Below are 24,600 nucleotides of genomic sequence, written 5' to 3'. Positions count from 1 at the left end.
AGGGTTCTTGTTGGTTGAGGTCGTGCAGTGGTTCGTCGGAGTCGCCGCCGGAAAGAGAAAATGTCAAAGATTGGAGTCTGAGGGTAGAAGACAAGTGTTCCAGAGGAATCTATTTATAAGCCGCTTGGAGTAGAGGTATTTTGGACTTATCTCTATGTCGCGCGCATGTAGGTCGAAGTGGTTCAGATGGATATGGTAACTGTTTGCACGATGATCAGGGGATTGTACAGATGGGTTGATGGCAAGTAATCATGACTTGGAAGAGATATCGGTACAGGATATTTTAATTCTAAAAATGACAGCATTATCATGTTAAGATCTTGCCGATGGGTTATTGTTTCGGTATCTTAACCATAATCAAGGCAAGAGTGGTTGGCGATTGTGCGATATTTACTGAAGTGCGTGAATCAGGATTAGATTTGATTGGATTTGATAACAGATCAGGTTTTGGCTTGGAGAATAAGTTACGGTAATCTGGAGTAAATTTCAGAGCATTAATGGTTTTATACTCCGAAATTGGGGGGCATGTGTTGACACCGTTTTTTTGCACGTGTTAAAATGTTCGGAGTGGACTAATCGGCAAGGGGAAAGTTACTGTATACTTTGATAGCCGATGAAAGCCAGCTTGTAAAGATGGTTGCCGATAGCTGGTGATGCCGATGAAGGGAGGCTTGAAGATTACTGCCGATGAAACAGGGAGTATGCCGATGAAGGGAGATTTGAGGACTACGGCCGATGAAACAAGGAGTATGCTGATGAGGGAAGACTTGAAGACTATTGCCGATGAAACAGGGGGTATGCCGATGGGAAGAAGGACAGTGAGATTTCCATCGTAATTAAGGCGGACAGGGAAATAGATAGGAGTTGATTTCCTTTTCTATATTTGTTAGAGTATGATTCATGTAAGAGTCACGTGTTTCCCTAGATATGGACTTGGTGTCCTAGTTGTGTTTGGTTGTATCTCTTTAGATCAGGGTATAAATATGGAGTGAGGGGCAATGTAAATATATATATCAATCAATATCAAAACCAATTTTTACTCCTATTTGCATCTACTTACTTTTCGGCGACTTCGTCAATTTGCATTATTTTCTCTTTACGAGTTCTCATTGATTCGGCGAGCTGCATCGCTTCAGTGCGACCTTCGGCGATCCTCGAGTTCCGCGTGAGTACCTCTTGGCCGTGACTTCCGGGCGTATCGCTGTTGTCAGGACCAAAGTGCTCGTATCTTCATCCTTGTCGATTAACAGGTCAAATCGACTGGCACGCCTTGGATACCGATTCGGGTATTAGCCCTTTGTGTTTGCAGATCCACTTTTGCATCAACAGATACCATGCATCTTCTGCTATGTACTTCCTCCGTTCCAAATTATAAATCACTTTGACTTTTTTGGTTCATCCATTTTGCTATATATTTAGACATATTATTATATCTAGATGCATAGCAAAATTGATGTACTAAAAAAGTCAAAGCGATTTGTAATTTTGGAATGGGTGGAGTATTTGTTAGTACTTTGTTTCTATCTAGGCAGAAACCAAAGTGAAGGAACACACCCTGTTCGCTTGATCGTATCAGCCATGCTTATCAGTCATGATATAGTATTTTTCTCTTACAACAAAGCAGCATCAGCCGGCTTATAAGCCACAGAAACGATCAAGCGAACAGAGTAGGGTCTTTACAACCAATGAAAATGATCATCAATTATTGTTCGGATCTAGTGGTATCGATACTATTTTTTTTAAATAAAAGGAAAAAAGTCTACCTAACCTTCTCAACTATTGGTGGTTGTTTACCTCACCCTCTCACCTATAAAATCAGATATTCTACCCCTCAAACTATTGAAAACCGTTTAAATAACCCCCTGAGACGGTTTTACTGACGTGACGTATTAAAAAGTCTATATAACTCCCTAGCATATCAAGGGTTGACTGCATGACTCCCTCAACTATAAAATATTATATTGTAACCCTTAAAGCATCTAATAATGTTCAAATGATGGTCATGTACGGTCGTTTGGACATTGTATCCCACCACATTGGCATAAGCACACATGCTTGCACACAGGCCCATCGGCTGCCTCTCTCACATGCTGCTCGTTGGGCGATGGGCCAGTCTAGAAAGAGTAGGGAGGTGGAGACAACAAATGGCCTACATGCAAAGCATGTGTGTTTAGGCCAATGTGGCAGGATACAGTGTCAAACAACCCCTAAGGACTATTTGGTGAGTCATTTGAACATTACTTGATGCTTTATGGGCTATAATATCATATTTTATAGTTGATAGGTCATGCAGTCTACCGTAATATGTTAGGGGGTTATATAGTCTTTTTAATATGCCACGTTAGCAAAACCATCTTTAAAACTGCCTCAGAGGGTTATTTAGACGGATTTTAATAGTTTGAGCCTTTGAGAGATAGAATATCTGGTTTTATAGGTGAGGCGGTGAAGTAAACAACTACCAATAGTTAAGGGGGTTAAGTAGATTTTTTCCAATTGTAATATATCTTTTAGAAAGTTAATAAAAGTAGGCACTCATACACAAAGCGAAGTCAACGATATTGATATGAAAGCCACTGTTAATTGAGCGAATTCTGTCAGCGGCCATATTGTGTAGTACTATTGAATTGAATAAATAATTTGACAAAAATATGAGCATCTCCCCAGAGTCGGGACCCAATCCAGGTGGTCAGATTATAAGTATGTGATGCAAAGCTAGTTCAAGGTCCGCTCGGAAGAAGATACCATGTATATATATATATGCTTGGATTAGGATCCTTGGGCTCGAATCGGAGAGAGAGAGAGAGACGACCAATGTTGAAATGGAATTCCCTGGAAGACACACATCATGTCTATCGTCCCAGCATGAAAATTCATCTTGGGCTGCAAACAAAGAAGGCTCCAACGATACAGAGTTGGAAGTGGTAGCAGAAGAGTACACAAATGGAGCTGCCGAAGAAGCACGGGACAACATGTTGCTTGTTGATGACAACCTCTGGTTCCTGCAGAGACAGAAGGAAAGAATTGAAAGGCAAGTTTTCTACTCGTGTGTCCTGTCGGTAGCATAACCATCTACAGTATTACTGGTTTACTTATTTATATTAGCTACAGCTAGTACTCCTATCCTATGTGGTGCTCTACACTACATGACTGTTTTTGCATTGTGATTCGTTTTGGTAGGGTTGGGGTGAAGCCACCGGCAATAGAGGTGAGGTATGAGAAACTTTGCGTGGAAGCAGAAAGCAGATACTCCAGTGGTGCTACTCACCTGCCATCTCTGTGGAACAGCGTCAAGGGTGCTTACTCAGTAAGGCAAAACATTTGGTTTACCAATTAGATCTAGTATCAAAGAATATTGACCAACACATTAACCTTCTGCTTTATATCTTTGTGGAAAATACATTTTTAGACGATGGTAGCTAGGAATCATGTGGCAGAAATTATAATACTATAGAATCACAAAAGCTATCCCTGTATTAGTTTTTTCTCATTAATTTCCAAAACCTTTGGTTATGTAAATGAAACACCTAGCCTATTTTTGAGGTTAGAGCATCTCCAACGTAGATGTGACTTCTGTTCCGATCTCGCGAGAGAGAAAAACAGCCGCGAACAAAATTGTGTGTGGGACCAAAATTTTGATATTTTGAGAGTCAATTATTAGAAATTTTTGGAGATGCCCTTATTTATTGCTCCCAATACTATTTTGGGAGTTGAAAAATATCATGTTTTGGGAAAGAAAATATTGAGTGCTCTTAAAGATGCTCTTACCGAAACTGCAACTAATTTGTTCTGAATAAGTATTTCATATTCCCAGACAACATGCATGCTTCTCAAATTTAAGAGACATTAAAACGTGCTTACTAGACTTTCTTGGTCCATAGGGTTTCAACATGTTATTTGGGTCGAAGTCTGATAAAGTAAAGATAAACATCCTAGAAGATGTGAGCGGAATCATCAAACCTTGCAGGTATGTCAACACCAAGAATAGTTACACCTTTTTTCTTTCTGGAAATTAAAGGATAAAAATATCTGGAATGCTCATCATAGTATATATAGCTTCGCTACTGGAAAAGTGAAATTTCCTCACGGTTTCAATTTTTTTTTTGACGGTTATTGCATTAACCTTCAGGGTAATTATCTTGACGATTTCTAGAAAACACACAGGGAAATTATTATTATCTTGATGGTTCCTAGAAAACACATAGGTAAATTAAATAACCGACAAGAAAATTCCTAATTAACCTGTGAGTGCACATAACCAACAAGAAAATTCCTAATTCGCTAACAGTTTTGATTTTTTACGGTTATTGCATAAACTGTTAGGGTAATTAACATTATCTTCTCAGTTTACTAATAACACACAGAAAAATTACTTGAAACACGAATATTTTGGAATCATAAAATAATTCTAATAATACCTAAAAAGGTCTGAAAAATCTCAAAATTTACATGGAATCATATTTTGGGCATATATGCTTGCCAAACAAATTTTCTGGTCAAATTTAGTTATTATTGTAATTATTTATTAAATTATAATATAATAAATTAAATAATATCTAGACTTGGTTAGGAAAATCTACAAACTTGCATGACAATATGATTTTGGTGTATAATCATTGCATGAAAATTTTGAATGAATTTAACAATATTGTACTACGCATTGTTCATAAATGGATACATACGTCTCGCACATAGTTATATGACTAAGTGAGAGATGTTTCTATTTGTGAAGGATGTATAATCCCACTTTATTAAAATTGCTTGAATTTTTATAGAATGTTTACGGACCCAAAATATGTTGTTATGGTAATTTGCAGAATTTTCTGATCAAATTTAGTTATTATTGCAATTATTTGTTAAACTATCATATAATAAATGTAATAATTTCTAGACTTGGTTAGGAAAATTTACAAACTTGTATGACAACATGATTTTAATGTATCCCTATCCTTGACGATTTTTAATTGTCCTATTGGTTCAGCACCGATAGGAAAATCAAAATCAATTTCCCTAACAGGGCACCATCAGACATTTGTTTATTTCCATGTCACTCTATCCCCCACGGTGCACCGTTAGGAAAATTGGTTTTTAATTTTCCTAACGGTGTTTTTGTTTACTCCGACGGTAACCGCACCGGTAAGGAAATTCGCGTTTCCAGTAGTGCTTGTAGTCTAAAGTTATCTCAATATCCTTGCAGATTGACTCTTCTATTAGGACCTCCTGGATGTGGAAAAAGCACATTGTTGCGAGCTCTTGCTGGCCAACTCGATAAATCTCTGAAGGTACAAAAAGTGATATTTTTGCTGAGGAGTACAAAAAGTGATATTGGTGCAAAGTGTATGCCGACACCATTAACAGCTAGCGTATCCCTACCGGCTAACTACAAACCATTACGGTAGCCAGAGAAAATAGTACAATGCGTACTACAATTCATACAGTGTACACAATTTACGATATGGACGAGCACGTCGTCTACTACTAAAAAAACAATGTTATTAAATTAATATGAGCAGGATCTTCTACGAGTAACCCAACTAACTGAGCTCCCTCAGTTTGCTTACAATGCATTTGATCTATCAATTTATAATACAATTTATTTACACAATTCAGAGCCATCAGATCAGAAAACTCATAACTAAATGAATGAAAACACTTGCATCATCTCACAAATTTTGTCTATCCTTTCAAAATTCTCCATCTACACAAATTCATCTACCAAGGCCATCACACTTAGGGATGAAAATGAACAGGATCTGTTAGGATGAACCCTATCCTATTTCCACTTTTACATTTTATTACAAAAACTAAATCAAAATTAGAAAGGCTGTGAAAGGTCCTAAATAGCTAGAGAGAGGTGAATAGCTTATTTTGAAATTCTACAAACCACTAGAGCAACCGGTTAGACAACTAAAAGGTGATAATGCGTTTTGCTCTAGCTCTAATCAAAAGACAAGCCACCTATCTACAATTCTAGTTGCTATGATCACTATGGCATACAAAGGCTATGTCTCTACTAAGCTACACTAGAGAGCTAGCAAGAAAGCTAATTACAACTTATTAAACTAAGCTACTCAACTAGCAAGGCTACCACAAGCTCTACACAAGATAACTATGAAAGTAAATACAAGAGAGAGTGGTAGGGTGATTATACCATCGTGGCAAGAGACAATAGATGATCAATCAATCAATACCAATGAAATCCACGGAGACAAGATAACATAAAGATTTTTTTCTCTGAGGTTCACTTGCTTGCCGGCAAGCTAATCCCCGTTGTGACGATTCACTCACCTGGAGGCTCACGCGCTAATAGGCATCATACGCCTAACCCGCAACCGGGTGCCGCACAACCAACACAAGATGAGGATCCACAAGCCACGCGCAATCCACTAGAGTTGCCTTTCGTGATCTCCCACGGGGAAGGCACAAGAACCCCTCACAATCCACTGATCGGAGCTAGAGACAAACACCACCCTCTGCTCAATGATCCTCGCTGCTCCAAGCCATCTAGGTGTCGGCAAACACCAAGAGTAACAAGAGAAATCCGTAACGAAACACAATCACTAAGTGCCTCTAGATGCAATCACTCAATGCAATGCACTTAGATGCTCTCAAATCTCACCAAATGATGAATCAATAAAGCAAGATGAGTGAGAGAGGAATGACTAGGCTCACAAGGTTGTATTCTCAATAGAAATGGCCAAGAGAGTGAGCCCAAGCTGGACAAACTCTATTTATAGAGCCCCAAACAAATAGAGCCATTATACCCCTTCACTGGACAAACTGCGAGGCGATCAAACTCACTGCTGGATCAACTGGACCCGCCGGTACAAGCATCAGGTCGCTGGATGCGCACCACGCGTCCACCGCGTTCAACCTCGGCCGCACGATCCCAACGGCTACTAAGCCACGCGCCAATGGCTAAGTTAATATCGAACGCGCTAGTCCTGCGTCTGATCGCGCGCACTCAGCCAACCACAATCGGACGCGATGCAAGACGACCGGACTCGCGCCCTCCTGGAGTCCGATGCGGAATAGAGAGGTTCCAGAGCGTCAATTTTGTGACCAGACACGTTAGGTCAACCATGACTGGAGACACCACCGAGTTCGGTCCTCACTGCACTGTCTACGTGTTGCCCCGTCACACTGACCGGACCCAGGAACAGTGTTCCCAGCACGTCTGGTCACTGCCTCAAGCTTGAGTCCGATCATCCCGGAGCCTCTGACCGAGCCACGAGTCAAACATAGGACACGTCCGGTCACTCCAGAGTGACCATTTCTCATCTCCAACTTCTTCACCATTGCTCCCAAGTGCTAACCACAAAGTGTATCATCATTGTGCATGTGTGTTAGCATTTTTTCAAAGCATTTTCAAGGGTGTTAGCACTCACTAGAATTTAAATGCATATGTAATGAGTTAGAACATCTAGTGGCACTTTGATAACGTATTTTACAAAGAATTTCTCCCCTCTTCATAGTATGACTATCTATCCTAAACCCACTCACACCCACTTAGGTGGTATTTGGTTGCCCCTCCTAAATTATAGTCGCTGTCCATTGAATGTTTGGACACATGCATGGAGTATTAAATATAGACTAATTACGAAACTAATTACATAATTTGCGACTAATTTATGCGAGATGAATCTTTTAAGCCTAATTAGTCCATGATTTGACAACATGGTGCTACAATAACATTTGCTAATGATGGATTAATTAGGCTTAAAAAATCATCTCGTGGAGTACTGGCGGATTATGTAATTTGTTTTTTTATTAGTATCCGAACACCCCATGCAACATCCTCCCGACACACCTCCTAAATTTTAGTCACCGGATCCAAACACCACCTTAGTGTCTTGAGTGGCAAAACAAAATAGCCCTATCAAATATACCTTTGCTTGAAGTCCATTTGTTTTTCTCTTTTTTCTTTTCCAAGTTTGGAGGATCATCATCACATGTCCCTCACCACCATCATGGACTTTATCTTGCTCCACCACTTGGTGTGTACTAACCTATCTCATATTCACTTAGAGCCAAAGGTTAGTACACTTAGGTTTCATCAATTATCCAAAATCAAACTAGGGCTTTTAGGCTGGAAACAGAAACAAAAATGAGATTCATCGAAAACCAAAAACTGATCAATTTTCAAAAACATGAAGATAACAGTCAGGATATGAAAAGACAAAATAGGAACATCAACAAAGGACCAAGAAACATGACTTCATCGATTGCACACATACATGGCATTTAGAACCTTTGACCAAATCAAATCTTAGAGTTAAATTCATACCAGCTAAGAAAGTCATACAACCAAAATTTATATGACAAAAATGTGAATGTCAAACATTCAATTCAATATCACAGCTCACATTGTTCAGAGGCTTAACACATGCATCAATTAAGGACAAGTAGAATAAGCCTCCGCTCTCATAGACTTTACCCACAAATGTTCCATACTTAGAAAGTATGCTCTTATTAGATTCAAACATAAGTTTATGGCCTTCTCGACACATCAACGAACCACTAGTTAAATTCTTTCTTATTGAGAGGACATCTTATTGAGGGGACATGCTACACGTTCTTCACTTGCATGGTCTTTCCCGAAATAAGATTCAGATCGACCGTACCAACACCACGAACAGTCGCACGTGCTCCAGTCCCCATCAACAAGGAGGAACATCTCCTGGCGTGATAAGAAGAAAACAAAGAAATATCAGCACACAAATGAATATTCAGCATGTTCGGTTGGCTGGTTCGTATCGTTGCTGGTTCGTGAAGAAGTACTGCTGGCTGGTTTGTGTGAGAGAAAAATACTGTTCCGGCTGAAAATTTACGATCGTTTACGACAAGCCACAGCCAAACGAACAGGCTGATTAGCTCCTGGGTCAACCCTCCAATCAGGTGAATGACAAACTGAAAGAATTGTATGCAATAAATTACGACCATACCTCGATGTTCCTCTATCAGCTTCAACCATGTTTGCATATTTCTTTGGGCTTCCACTTGCTCTCCTCGCACTCCTTAGCATAATGCCTGGGCTTGCCACATTTTCCTTTTCCTTGTTCTCCTTCTTATTATTAAAAGATATCGTGTTCTTTTGTTTGAGCTCTTGCTTGAATTTCTTTTTGTAGGGAATTTTGAGGATTTTTCTGTACCACATGGGCACTAGAATTTCCCTCAACAATTTTTTTGCCACGTACGTCCTTAGCTCTCGCCTTCTCTTCAACATCCAAAGAGCCAATGAGGTCAGCGATGCCAAACTCCTGTCTCTTATGTTTTGAGAGAAGTAGCAAAGTCGGTCAAGTTTGGGACACCTTAGCAGTGATGCAGCTCGTCACAAACTTATCCGGCAGCACAGTACCAAAGTATCTGACGAGTGGCAGAGCCCCCCTCCCCCACGCACAGAAACATGTCTCCATTTGCATTGGGGCGCTCCGGTATGGAGCTCTTGTGGTGTCACCAGAGAGCTTTGGTGCCGAATTTCAAACTTTTTCTGGCGTGTACCTGTGTACTGTGCCTAAACTTCAGTGGTCAGCTCTTTGGTGCCACCGGAAGTGAAGGTTGCCATGCTAAAAAAAACAGAGGCTGGGCAGTGATCTAACCTGGAGAGCTTCGGGTTAAAAATAGCCCCCACCGAGCTCATTTTCTCAGACCTTTTCAAATGGCTAGCTCTAATAGGTCTCCCCGAGATGACCTATACCTTTAGCACTGACTTAGTATTTTTGCGAAGGTTTCACTTAATTCTCACTACGCCACTTGATCCTAATGCATATGCAATGTTAATCTCATCAAGTAGCACTATATAACCACATTAGCAACATATTTGCACTGTTCACCTAAATAGTCATTTAGCTCGTTTAAACAATACCGTGTAAACGCTACACTATGATACGTCGTTTCCGTTTAATCATCCATTTACCATGTTTAATTGGCTATTTAGCCTGTTTAATGGACTGTTTAGCTTGAATAATAGCGTTTAGGAAAACACTGCATAGTACGTCTATCTATCCTATCAACCTGAACAAAAAAGGTACTTACATTTATGATACTAAATAAGAATCATTAAATTGATTATGAAATATGTTTTCTAAGTGCATAGTGTACAAGGTATGTATCTAAACATAATGTATATCTAAGTTCATAGCAAAAGGTATGTATCTAAAAAAACCCAACACATCTTATAATTTGGAGCCGAATGAGTATTTAGCATATCATCATACACCTAGCACACGTGAATATATACATGCTCATATGTATGAGCTCATATTATACAAGCACATGCAATTTGCTTATTTCTTTTCTTCGCTTTAAGAACAAAATGCTTTTTGATAGCACATACAAATATGCATACACACATGAGAAAAATGTACAAAATCTCATCAAACATCTACAAAGCATTGTATACATTATTCATCATGAAGATCATAAAACAACTATAAATTATATAATGAAAGGATTCACATCATGCTTAAATATGCATACAACCAATATAGTCCATGGTAGAAATGTATGCATCTTACATGTTTGTATTTCATCATTGATAGTATTCAACAGGCATTTTCACAATGCACTGCTTCATCAATATTTACTCGCAAAACAAAGGTTAGAAAGATAAATTATTCCACGTGTAATCAATCTGAATGCCAAGATGGAAACCTTCAACAGGTCACAGGAGGTATTTCTTACAATGGTTATGGACTTGATGAATTTGTACCTGAGAAAACTGCTGCTTATATTAGCCAATATGATCTGCACATACCTCAGATGACAGTAAGGGAAACTTTAGACTTCTCTGCACGGTGCCAATGTGTGGGGAGTAGAGATGGTAATCCCCTTTTCACAAATTTTAATACGTCATAATCACAAAAAAAGTTAGTTCATTCCAATGTAATAACAATATTGTGTTTTTATTTGTCCAAAGAAATACTTGATGAAGTCAACAAAAGGGAGAAGATGACCGGGATAATACCTGGCAATGATATAGATCAACACATGAAGGTAAAATTTTAATCCCATTTTATAAACAGGTTGACATTAGTTTATTTGTTTTACCAATAATGCATAGTCATGTCTTGAAAGAATGAAACACTGCAATGTGGATCAAAAGAATAGTTTCTTGTTCTTACCTATTTAATTATGATTAAAACGAGCCCTAATTGATACTTCAGCTCTGTAAATTAAATATCTATATGAAAAATAAAAGGTAAAGTGCCTTATGTAGGCAACATCAATTGGAGCTTCAGAGAAAAGGCTACATACAGACAATATTTTGAAGGTATACACAGTACCTGAAAGAAAGCAATCCTAGACAAAGGAAATTATAGGCTTACCACAAAGCAATTTTTTTGGTAGATCATGGGGCTAGACATATGTGCAGACACCATGGTTGGGGATGCAATGAGAAGAGGCATATCAGGGGGTGAGAAGAGAAGACTAACAACAGGTATATTAGAGCAATATGGTTGGCCTTTTCCAAAAAAAAAAAGAGAGAAATGAAAATATGGTTAGCAAACATATATTATAATGATCACTAAATATTCTTTCACCAACATGCAACAGCGGAGATGATTATTGGACCAGCAAAAGCATTTTTCATGGATGAAATATCCAATGGTTTGGATAGCTCTACTACTTTCCGAATAATTAAGTGCTTTCAACAATTGGCCAACATCAATGAATGCACCATGCTTATTTCACTTCTTCAACCAACATCTGAGATATTTGATCTATTTGATGACCTGATCCTAATGGCAGAAGGAAAGATTATCTACCATGGCCCTCGAAACGAAGCTCACATTTTTTTTGAGGAATCAGGTTTCAGATGTCCAGAGAGAAAAGGGATGGCTGACTTTCTGCAAGAGGTAATTAGCTGTATACTGCTAAAACAGTTGCAAAAGAAAAAAAAAAATATACTTCACAAGTTCAATGATCTACTTTTTCTGACTTGGATCACTAGGTATTGCACAAAAAGGACCAAAGGAAGTACTGGTCCGGTACAGATGAGTCTTACAGATATGTTTCTCCTCATCAGTTGTCAAGCATGTTTAAGAAATATCAGAAACTGACAAAATTAGAAAATCCTTCTGTAGCTCAGAAAATCAAGTTGGGAAAGGAATCTTTATCTTTCAATAACTATTCACTATCAACACTGGAACTATTCAAAGCTTGTGGAGCAAGGGAAACACTTTTGATTAAAAGGAATTTACCTTTTTATGCCTTCAAAACTATGCAGGTTGTATAGCCATTGAACTTAATTCTTACAAAATATGATAATCACTATTTTTTGTACTAATACATTCATATTGAATCTAATATTTACTCCTTTATTCAGCTTTCCATTGTTGCAGTCATTACAATGTCTGTATTCTACCGGACTCATATGACAACAGATTTGACTCATGCAAATTACTACATGGGAGCATTGTTTTATTCCATTTTAATCATTATGCTAAATGGCATACCAGAGATAAGCATGCAACTTGCGAGACTACCAAGTTTCTATAAACAAAGAAGATATTATTTCTATCCTTCATGGGCATATGCAATACCCGCTTCAATCCTAAAGGTTCCTTTCTCCCTATCAGACTCACTTGTATGGATATGCATCACTTATTATGGTATTGGTTACACATGGACAGCTTCCAGGTAAATGTTGTAAAAAACTCTCAAATTTATACATTGTTGAGAACCAATTATATGAGTCTGACTAATCAGGGGAGTCTTTCTTTCAAATGACTACCAGGTTATTCTACCAATTTCTGATACTTTGTCTTCTCCATCAATCAGTAACATCATTATACCGATTTATTGCTTCTCATGCTCAAACACATATTTTGTCTTTTCTCTACCATTTCATGTCCGTAGCACTCTTACAATTGTTTGGAGGCTTACATTCTTCCCAAACGTAAGACAACTATCATAATAGAAAGCACATTTAGAACATATACACCCATTAAAACTTGTTATATGCTACTGTTATGTTCCAGCCTCTATGCCAGGATGGTTAAGCTGGGGATTTTGGGTTTCTCCATTGTCCTATGCACAAATCAGCATAGCGATCAATGAATTCCTTGCACCAAGATGGCAAAAGGTGAAATTTTGTGACCAATAATTGACTTATCAAACATTCAACTTTCTCACCAGCACTTGTAATTTTTTCAGGAAACTATGCAAAACAAGACGATAGGGAACCAAATCTTGACTAACCATGGCCTCGACTATAGCCGAGATTTTTACTGGATATCTGTTGGAGTCCTGCTTGGATACACCATTTTCTTTTACATAGCTTTTGGACTAGCATTAGCTTACAGAAAACGTAAGTTCACTAATAAAAATGCATAGCATGCCATAAATTATTATTTACTTTAGAAACAAACCATGCTGCTATCGTTTCAGCTATACAATTTCAAGCATATCATGGCAACATGCCTAGAAAGTGTTCCACTAATGGACAGGAAGAAGATACCAATATCAAAAAAGAATCTGATGATCATGCAAATGTGCCTCAAAAAGGTAATCCCGGCCCATCAACCACAACCTCCTACCTGTCCTCACTTCGCGATGATATAGTAGGGTATACCCTAGTAAAATGATTATGTTGATATTTTTAAGGTACCATAAAACAACATATAAAATCTACATAAGCTTCCTAATATAATAGATAGATGAAGGTAGTATAGTTATCTTTCAAAAGCAGAATCCATGCAAATATGCAATGTCCTACATATTTATCTTCTTGCAGCAAAGATGGCTATGCCAACTATGCAACTTGCACTTACGTTCTGCAATCTGAACTACTATGTTGATACACCACCGGTAATTTGAAAAGCCCCATTTCGAATTTTTTTAATGCTTTCGTAGTGCTTGCCTGCTTTTCTTTGAAGTGTGGCTACCTAAGAATTGTACCCATGTTGCAGGAAATGCTAAAACAAGGTTGCACAACAAGAAGACTTCAACTACTTAATAATGTAACTGGTGCATTTCGTCCTGGTGTTCTTTCTGCATTGATGGGTGTCAGCGGAGCTGGAAAGACAACTCTACTAGATGTATTGGCAGGAAGGAAAACCGGAGGATATATTGAAGGAGACATAAGAATAGGTGGATATCCCAAGGTGCAAGAAACATTTGTCAGAATCTTGGGTTATTGCGAGCAAGTTGACATACATTCTCCACAGCTTACAGTTGAAGAGTCAGTAACTTATTCAGCTTGGCTCCGTCTGCCTTCGAAGGTTAATGAAAAAACTAGATTTGTAAGTCCTCTGGAACCTCACATGACATATTAATCTTTTTTTAATAAATAATGAAATTTGGTAATCATATCACTGAATGGATATTTTTCTTGTTCACACACAGGAATTTGTGGATGAAGTCCTAAAAACTGTTGAGTTAGATGAAATAAAAGATACTTTAGTTGGGAGGCCAGGAATGGATGGATTGTCCTTGGAGCAGCGAAAAAGGCTAACAGTTGCAGTTGAGCTTGTTTCAAACCCTTCTGTCATACTAATGGATGAACCAACTACAGGACTAGATGCTAGATCAGCTGCAATTGTTATACGTGCAGTAAAAAATATTTCCGAAACAGGAAGGACAGTAGTATGTACAATTCATCAGCCTAGCACTGAAATTTTTGAGGCTTTTGATGAGGTATTTAAGTTTCTGCAATATATTGCAAAAATTTCAATAATTTACATCAATCCAGTACAAAGAAATTAGTTTGTGAAAAAGAAATCATGAGTCTTTAAGACAAGTGTCTATTTTTTCAAACCAATGTTTCCAAATATGGTAAGCACGGTATGAAGGTCCCCTAATGTTATCTTATATTATGAATACCAAATAGGGAGAAGTCCATTTTTGGCCATCCAACCATTGCACGAGTTTGTTTTGGAACATGAACTCAAAAGCATAAATCTTGTACCACCCAATTAAAAATACTAGTCAAATTTGGCCATCTAGCAAGGTGTTTTTGTATTTTTTGAAAATAATACAAAACTGGTTTACACTCTATTTTTTTGTAAATAATTCATTTTGAATTAGAAACATATGAAACAATATATACAAGTACAAAAAATGTTTTTCGGGATGGAGGGAGTATATACATACCGCTAGATTTGGAGTTATTTGGGATTTTGTTGTACTTGTTCCTAGTATATTTATTGCTTGTAATCATATCGTTATTTATTTAAACCATCATTATGTGCTTATCTTGCTATACTAATTTTTCATAAACTCAACCTGCCATTGTGAAAGGTGTTCGGTACAGTATGTGATGGACGTGTCTAAAGTGCTGGAAAATAGGCAGTTGAGTCCTGGAATAGTTTTTGTTTAGAGCATCTCCAAGAGTACCCTATTTCACTTCCCAATCCTTAGCTTTTAACAAGATGAGAAAAAAAACCCTCTCCAACAACTCCTAATCCATGCTTCTAAAATTTATGCACTCGGGAAATTCTCCCCCGTTGCGCGTAACTTTGTGTTTTCCCGTGCGTATCGATCGGTCAATCTAAAGGTGGAAGGGTGTGAGAAAGAATAAAGAGTAGGAAAGGGTTCCTGATGCAAATGTATGAGAGAGAAAGAATATATAAAAGTGGTTACGATAATTTAGAAATAGTATATGATTCCTGATGTAAAATTGTCTTCTATATTATAGGAGTGGATTATTGGAGATGACCTTCTTTTTTCCTCCCAATACCTTTTTAGGAGTTGCAAAACTACATGTTTTTGGGAGGAAAAAATAGGATACTCTTGGAGATGCTCTTACATATATAAGGTCCTGGAATAGTTAATTGGCTGCATATGCTATTAGGCATCTGGTTATCTGCCTAACCAACTCGCTAAAGCACTGAAAATGCTTAAGAGGCAGTGCTTTTGTATGTAGCCTGAGCAGAGAGGCAGCACTCAAGCTAAAGTGGTCAACAAGCATCTTTTCCTATCAGCCAAAAAAACTATTAATTTTCTGTTTATACTGACACGATTTCTGTTTTCCTCCCACGTAGAGAAAATGTAACTGGTATATATAAAATAGTTTTTCAACTTGTTAGTCTCCTTGCTTTGTTTCATATGCATGTAAAGAAAAATGCTTAGAATAACTTATTTTCAATTTCTTCTTTCAAGTAACCAAAAAGGAAATAGATCCTTCTAGTACTACTGGAAAAAAAATTTGGGTAACATGACAGCTACAAGAAATTTGTCTTCATTGAATCGAGTATTATTTCGTGCAGCTTATATTAATGAAAAATGGCGGAAATATAATCTACAATGGACCCATAGGAGAGCAATCTTGCAAAGTGATTGAGTATTTTGAGGTCAGTATTCTTCAATCTTGATGGTGTAGTGTATCTATTTTTATGTTCTTTGTTTTATCCTTTTCTTTTGAATTCAAATCATATTAAAACTTTCTTGTGGGACTTAAATTCTTGATGATATCTGACTCCAAGAAAATGATTTTTATAAGTGGTTATGAGGACAGCAGCTAGTAATCAGACAATGCCAGTTTCCAGTGGATTTTCTTTTCACACAGTTGGTAGTCCTATATACTCAAGTAACATTGTGTTTGAAGATGTTTTTACCTGTTATGTAACATGGTTCACAGCTCACGTGAACAACATATGTATATCCTGCTTTCAGCCTTGCATTTTGCATTTAAAAATTGATGAGTAAATGGTATATATCTGTCCAGCATTTATATGTAGTAACAAAAATAGCACTGATATTTTCCATGGCAAATGTATATGTAGAATGTGGTACTGTCCTAGTGTTTTGGGGGAAACCGTAGGATGACTAGACGTCATATCTGCGTTTGTGTCCTCACTGCAACAATCCAGATATAGTACATCATAATATTATGAGGAATTTGGTAAAATCGTATTATTACAAAAATACGCTTCCAAATTCAAGTTCAAGAGGCATTAAACTGGGTGGTGGGGTATGCACTGTGGATCCACCAACTGAGCAAGGCTCGGTTCCTGGTCCAACAAGGAACTAATAGGGTGCATTATTGCCTCTTTGTCTCGACAGAAAATTTCTGGAGTCCCAAAAATAGAGAGAAATAGCAACCCTGCTACTTGGATGATGGAGGTAACATCAACATCCATGGAGGCTCAATCCAATATGGACTTCGCAAGTACCTACCAAGAATCATTATTGCATAGGTACATATGGACATATGGTCATTCTATTCAGTATTTGATGATCCACAGGGAAAAACATATATGCCTTAAATAAGCGAGATTCATATACTGAAAAAAGTATATCAACAAAGTATTTCCATTGAACTTACAAAGTTATAAATAAGTTTATTTTGTTTTTGTAGGGAGAGGCAAGAGCTTGTTAAGCAACTAAGTACTCCACTACCAAATTCAGAAAACTTGTGTTTGTCCAATTGTTTTCGGCAAAATGGATGGGGACAATTCAAAGCTTGCTTATGGAAACAGAACATAATTTACTGGAGAAGCCCTCAATACAATTTGAACCGTATGGTGATCACAATACTGATAGCGTTGATCTTGGGAGTATTGTACTGGAGACATGCAAAGCTGTTGTAAGTTAACTCACCACTTCTGTTTTTCACTTACTACTGGTGACCTCCACAGTTTCCTCATGTACAACACTATACAGAAGTTGAGAATGATTTACTAGATCATAATAAATCAGTACAGGTATATATGTAGCAGATTCAATAGGCTAATCGCTATGTTTTTCTTGTTCCTTCCAAGAAACAATGAGCAGGATCTATTCAATGTTCTTGGTTCAATGTATATGGGGGTCATACAACTTGGTGTTTACAGTGATATGTCAATTATATCATTCAGTACAACAGAGCGCATTATAATGTACCGTGAGAAATTTGCCGGAATGTACTCTTCCTGGTCATACTCATTTGCACAGGTCAGACTCTGATCTCAAGTTTGCAACATAAAAATTCTAATTTAAATAGCTAATTAGAATTTCTACACCTTCTATAGGCTGCCATAGAGATCCCTTATGTATTTATCCAAGTGCTACTCTATACATTCATCATCTACCCAACAATTGGCTATTATTGGACAGCATACAAACTCATACGGTTCTTCTACACCACCTTCTGCTCAGTTCTTTCTTATATTTATGTTGGATTGCTGCTTGTTTCAATAACCCCAAATGTTCAAGTTGCGACCATACTGGGAACATTTTTCAATACAATGCAGGCACTATTCTCAGGATTTATTTTACCCGCAACTGTAAGTTTGGATCTCTTGTTCGTATTACAAATGTTATAATATATCTTATATTTTCAATTAGTCGTTTAGGGAAATATGTTGAAAGAAGGGCAAGTTTGGCAACTATGTTCTCACATAAAGTTTATTATGATGCTAACGATTCTATTTAGGGGGAATGTCTAAGACATATGAACACAGAACACTATCTCTAACTTGCATGGTCTTCTACTGTTGTAGAGAAATTACTCCCTCTAGTCATCTTGTTAGGGCAGGATAATTAGTGCAAATTCTCCTATCCTACTACCCCCATTCTGAACACGTCTAATCTTATGCATACATTTCTAGAAATGTACATTCAGAATATTGTAATTCAATTGCATTTATGGATATATTAGAATAATAAGAGTTGGATTAAATATAGTGATTATGTACAAAACAAAAGTCAATGGTTTTCAGTACTCCTCTCTTGAAACCAAATCTTTCAATATGATTGTACTAGCAAAAATCCCACCCCATTGTGCTATAGCTTTGTTTTAAAGTGGTATACAAGGTATAATCCTAATTTTGGCTCTAGAGCTTGTATCCTAAGTAGTGGGTAAGGTAAAATTAAAATATAAATATATATATAGTTCCCAAGTATTCCACCCACTGAAACCTAGCACGAGTCTAACCCATCGAGTCCATAGCCTTTAATTCCATCCAATTCCGAATCGATAACTCATTCTCTCTGCATTCTCTAGTCAATGAGGATAGATGCCCCCCTTCGTCATCACAACGGCCTCATACCAGACTTTAATTGACCAAAGGAAGAAAAACAGCTATTCTCCTAGCTAGCATAGAAATAACACAAGGGCTGTCCATGATTGCAGACATGTCCTTATGTAATGGTTTACAAACTAATGCAGAGGTTATACACATGTACCCACATGATTGCTATCGTCAACAGAGGCCACAACCTAGGCTGAACAATAGTTGGAAACTAGCCTACATAGAACCACATCCTCGATCTTAGATAACCTCAAAGGCTCAGACACAACTAGCACTCTCGAGGTTTTGAACTGCATCCTCTGTTTTCCTGGCCCCAATGGAGCACCTACAGGTCTAGGGGCAACCAAAGCCTCTACTTTGGTCCTCCAATGTCATCTCCTAACTCCAACAGTGGTGGTTCTATCTGCTCACTAATCTTGAATCGAGCCCCACCCATAACAGGGCATGTGGCGTGTATGAGATAGTCCTGTGGACATAGTTACCCCAACTCAGTCCTTAACGACCAATGAAAGACCTCTCCTCGAAATGGAAATCCATCTTCCATTACCACTCACACCTCCAATCCTGTATAAAATTGGTCCACACGCGGCCACATTATAGTGGAACCTTAAGTTATACCCACCACAAGTACCCTTAAAGGGTGCATAGGTCACACCTTCCCAACACAATAGAGTCCTTCAAACTTTGCCAACTATCTGCCAAGTCATAGTCACCACTCACCACTCACCCGACACTCCTAATATCATCTCCCAAGTGATTCCATACTAATCAACCATTCCACACATCCACAATAGGTTCATGATAAGTTAGAGTAGTGTCAAAAAATGCAATAATTAAAGCCTAGAGCCTATCCCTAACAACAGGTTAACCAGGGTAATAAGTGATAACAAGGCGAGGCTCAATCAAAACAATCATACTAGTAGAAACAATATACAGTGAAGCGCTAGCATATCTAGTAGCATGCCTAAATCGGTTGTATAGGTGGGTGGGATATGACACCTCTATTGTCAAAAAGATCATCACTCGGGTCCTCTGTTTACTCCAAATCAGCAGCGTCCTCCTCTGAGAACTCCTCTGGTGCTATTGGTATGAAACTCGGTAAAAGTAGCTATAAGTTGCAGCAAAGAGTACACAAAGAATCAATTATCAAGAAAATCACAAGATCCAAAATCACACAAACATAGATTCATTGTGTAGGGGTCATTTTTAGGAGACTTTTGGTACAAGTTTCATTTTTTAGTTAAAAATGAATTAGGTATGAATTTCTGAAGATTAAATCATATTTCCATAAAATCATTTAACTAAGTTTAGTCTGTAGAATCATATGGGTGACATGTGGCAGCCTATAGGCATGCTGACATCAGAATGACGCCATAGGGAGCCAAGGTCACTGATAGGTGAGGCCCCACTTGTCAAGAGTCAATAGTTAACAGGTTCAAGGTGGTCTGATCTAGATGGGACCAAAGCTTGGACTCGAATCCAGACCAGCCTAGACTGGACATGTGTTGGATTCTGGTTCACCTGGCTTGGCCTATGGAGTATGGACCCTTGGTCCACGAGGTATGATCTATCATGGACCACACCTTAGTGTATGGTAGACCAATGCACAATCTACATGCAAATAGTGCAAGAAACACCATGGGCATGTAGCTCGCAATGCATAGCGTCAATGACCAGACAATTGATCCGATGGTCTAAAACTTTATGCACTAGATTTAAAGGGGCAGACCCAGTGCCAGAGGCTCCCACATGAGTGGGGTCTGGGGAAGGGAAAAACCGAGGCAAGCCTTCCCCCCGCAAAATCTGCGGAGAGGCTGCTTCGAACCCGTGACCTGGTGACTCAGTGAGACAGCTCTCACCACTGCACCTGGTGACTCAGTGAGACAGCTCTCACCACTTTATGCACTAGATTTGTAACCCTATAAATGCAGCTTGGACACCTCTAGAACCACCATCACTTATGATTTGATTGCAACAGACACATTTATCAAGTGTCAGATCATCCACTGAAGCTTGATTTTTCTTTTCTTGTTCTTCTCTAAAATCATTGGATACATCTTCTTTGGCCACCAGATCAATTTCCTCTTTACACCGGATTATCCGATGAGAACAAAATCCCTGTTTCAAGCTATTTTGAGTGTCAACCATTTCAGACGGTGAATAAAACTAGCCCTAAATATCATGCATTAGAAAATATATGATCACTTTATTTGTAAAGGAAAATAGGATTTTGCTGAACCAAGTGTTTCCTGCTCTACGTTTTATTTGAAGGAAGGAATTCATATTCAGTTCAACTTTTCTTTTCAGCAAATTCCAAAGTGGTGGATGTGGATGTATTACCTTGTCCCTACATCTTGGGTACTCAATTCCATGTTGACCTCCCAGTATGGAAACGTAGACAAGGAGATCAAAGCCTTTGGAGAAACAAAAACTGTTGATGTTTTCTTGAATGACTATTTTGGATTTCATCAGGACAGGATGGGCGTAGTAGCGGTTGTTATCACTGCATTCCCTATTGTGTTTGTTACTCTTTACTCTCTATCAGTTGAAAAATTAAACTTCCAAAAGAGGTAAACATATGTTCTGAAACTAGTGGCGACATATATGAAACTGTATGCATGTGAAAAGTGTTCAGATATGAATTTTTCCTTATTAATTAAGGAGCAGAACTTGTGAAGAAATGATTCCACTGATAAAAAAGCAAGTTATATTTTGTGTTACTCTTTTTTTTAGTGGTCACCGCAAGCAGTGGGAGTATCCCACCTAAATTTGCATTGATAATACTCCCTCCATCCTAAAATAAGTTATGTTTTAGGTTTGTCGTAAGTCAAACTATTTCAAGTTTGACCAAATTTATACAAAAAAGTACTAATGTTTATGACACCAAAAAAGTATTATTTGAGTTATCATGAAATATATTTTCAAATTCTACCTGTTCGGTGTCCTAAATATTAATGTTCTTAACTATAAATTTGGTCATTGCACGGTGGACAGTGACAAGAGGAGCGGCGCATGGTCGGAGCAATCCGACGCACAAGCAGCATAGGTGATGGGTGGAGAAGTATTCCAGCCACTCGACGGAGGCGAAAGCACGATCAATACACTCCAATGTCGGATGCAAACGTTCTTTGCTCCATGTGAACTTGCCCTGGAGGTGAAGCTCGGTTAAGGCAGTGTCGTCGAGAAGGCGGCAGAAACAACACATCACTCGCAGGTTGAGACGTGAATTGTTTTTATCCTCCGCCTTGTAGATCATGTTAAAATCACCACAAATTACGCAAGGTCCAGAGAGCAAGGAATGGAGTTCGTGGATTTCGTCCAAGAACGCCTGCTTGCCGGCCTCAACAGAGGTGCCATAAACCACTGTTAGCCACCCACCACCACTGATCCTGGGCACTACGAGACGACAGTTTCAGAGTGACAGAGAACTCCGAGCAAGACGAGTCAGTCCCTACCCAGTCAGAGCGACGCCACGCCACCAAGATGCCACCACGGGCCTCCACGGCCGGGAGAGCGAAGTAGTCAAATCCTACTCCCATTAAGTCATAGATCATGCTTTGCGACATTCCAGCCACCTTGGTCTCCTGGAGACCCCGATTACAGCGACAAGTTCCTGCACGAGGAACTCCCTAACCACACTACGACGCGCGCAGACTGCGTTCTGCTACTCGCCAGATGCAAAGGGGGAGAGAGGAATATCCTAGAGGAAAGAGGAAAACTCACGCATTTGACGGATCCTAGATGCATAAATTTATGGCTCGCACACAAGTATCAACAGCTCAATAACAGAGGTTAAAGGATAAGGAAAGCGGGATTTACCGGCGGTACCCCTAGGACCTAGCCGTGGCTGCGCTGCGATCCTCCGCCAGCCCCTACTCCGGTTCTCCCCTCCCCGCCGGGAAATGCAACCAAACCCGCTGAACAACGTTGCGAGCAGAAATCTGAAATCTCGAAGGCCGACCTTGCTTCTCCGTTTTGGCCTTTTGGGTGGCTGCTGGGTCAGGCGGGCCCCACCTGAACTATTTGTCCGGATTATTTAATTGTCAGGTTGTAACCGTCATGTACGCACGGGTAACGGGCAGCTGAAGCTATTTTTTCTATAGACGTTTATGTCCTCGTTTTTTATGGAAAATGGTTGTTTTACATTTATTTTTACTTTTTTTAAAATTTGCACTTATGTTTTCAAACTAAAGAAAGAGTATGGCTCTAGTGTTAACTTCTAGAAAAAAAGATAAGTTTGCTCATACGAATTAAGTCGCCCCAGTGAGAGTTTCGTAAAAGTTTATGGATATTAAATAAGCTAACAATTTTACGAACATGAAACATGTCTATACTGTTTCTGACACATGGGAGTCTAGGGGCGGAACTCTCTTACGGCAAGGTATGGCGCTTGCCATACCTTAAATTTCCAGCGATTCTCACCCTTAAATCACTCTTTACCTGAAACACATCAAAGAAATTGAAGTTTTACCATAAGAAACTCACAGCCGGCGGCCAGAGGAGGAAGAACAGCAACACGAAATGTTGACGGGCTCCTGGCGCTGGCTACTAGCCTGCTACTTTATATGGCCGTATGGGCCCTTTGGCCTGCGGACTGCAGCCAACCTGCTGTTGATCGTCAGAGACAATAGCAATGACAAAATAATAGGCACATATTGTAATTTTACTATAAAGGCATGTTTTTATTTAGATATATAGTAGGTGAAGATCATGATATATGTTATATGTGTATAAACCAATTTAGTGAGGAATTTTTACTGTCTATGTTAAATGATTTCGCCATACCTTAAATCTTTTTTGTCCTCCGCCATTGTGGGAGTCTTAAAAAATGGGACATAAAACCTCCAACTGGCTTAGGACCACAAGAAAAAAAATAAAGTACCCTTATCTCTTTCTTTCTTTTAGATAAAGGTACTTTGGTCTTTCACGTGGTCCTAATTGCCCATCTATTTTTCTGGATGAAATTATTAATCGGAGTCATCACATTTAGCCAGGCCAATGGCAGCGGCCTCTGGAATGTCCACACTAATAATCGGTGTAACTTATGCACCATAATTTTATAAGGAAATCTAAAAATAAATAAACATTCAGATGAGGAGGTAGATTGAAAAGTAGAAGAGCTCTCTTATGCATAAGCGAAGAAAAAATTAGGGCTTATTGAAATAATCAAGATGCCCAAGATGAGAGGTGAATTGGGCTAATTCTAAATTTCTTTGCAATAATTAAGTCCTACGGTTAGCCCAATTAACCCCTTATGCCTAGAAAGTGTTTCTAATGATCTACCGCATAAAAGTTTAGCAACCTATGTTCCAATCCTACTCTAGCATGGCAATTATATGAATGTAAATGACAAGAATTGAATTGGTCAAAGTAAATGCTCAAAGTAAACAGAGAAGAAGAAACGCGACGATGTTTTGCCAAGGTATTGGAGAGTCGACACTCTCCACTAGTCCTCGTTGGAGCACCCCCGTAAGGGTGTAGCTTCCCCTTGATCCGCGCAAGGATCAAGTGCTCTATACGGATTGATTCTTTGACACTCCGTCGCGGTGAATCACCCACAACCGCTCACAACTTAAGTTGGGTCATCCACAAGCTCCGCCAGATGATTACCAAGCTCTCAATCACCACCAAGTCGTCTAGGTGATGG

General features: G+C 38.7%; 1 long non-coding RNA gene and 1 pseudogene across 1 annotated transcript; one reads left to right on the top strand and one right to left on the bottom strand.

The window, feature by feature from the left end:
- The first annotated feature begins 2,750 nt into the window (after nucleotides 1–2,750).
- LOC136523901 (ABC transporter G family member 50-like) lies at nucleotides 2,751–21,595 on the top strand (annotated as a pseudogene).
- Nucleotides 8,267–10,498, bottom strand: LOC136523910 (uncharacterized). The gene is made up of 3 exons (XR_010776169.1): nucleotides 9,309–10,498; nucleotides 8,943–9,214; nucleotides 8,267–8,677 (listed from the first exon to the last, which is right to left on the bottom strand). It is a non-coding gene; the product is annotated as an uncharacterized lncRNA (long non-coding RNA).
- Nucleotides 21,596–24,600: the final 3,005 nt, after the last annotated feature.

This window comes from Miscanthus floridulus, chromosome 2 (genome assembly GCF_019320115.1).
Source record: "Miscanthus floridulus cultivar M001 chromosome 2, ASM1932011v1, whole genome shotgun sequence".
Lineage (NCBI taxonomy): Eukaryota > Viridiplantae > Streptophyta > Magnoliopsida > Poales > Poaceae > Miscanthus > Miscanthus floridulus.
This window is presented reverse-complemented; position numbering and strand designations above follow the sequence as displayed.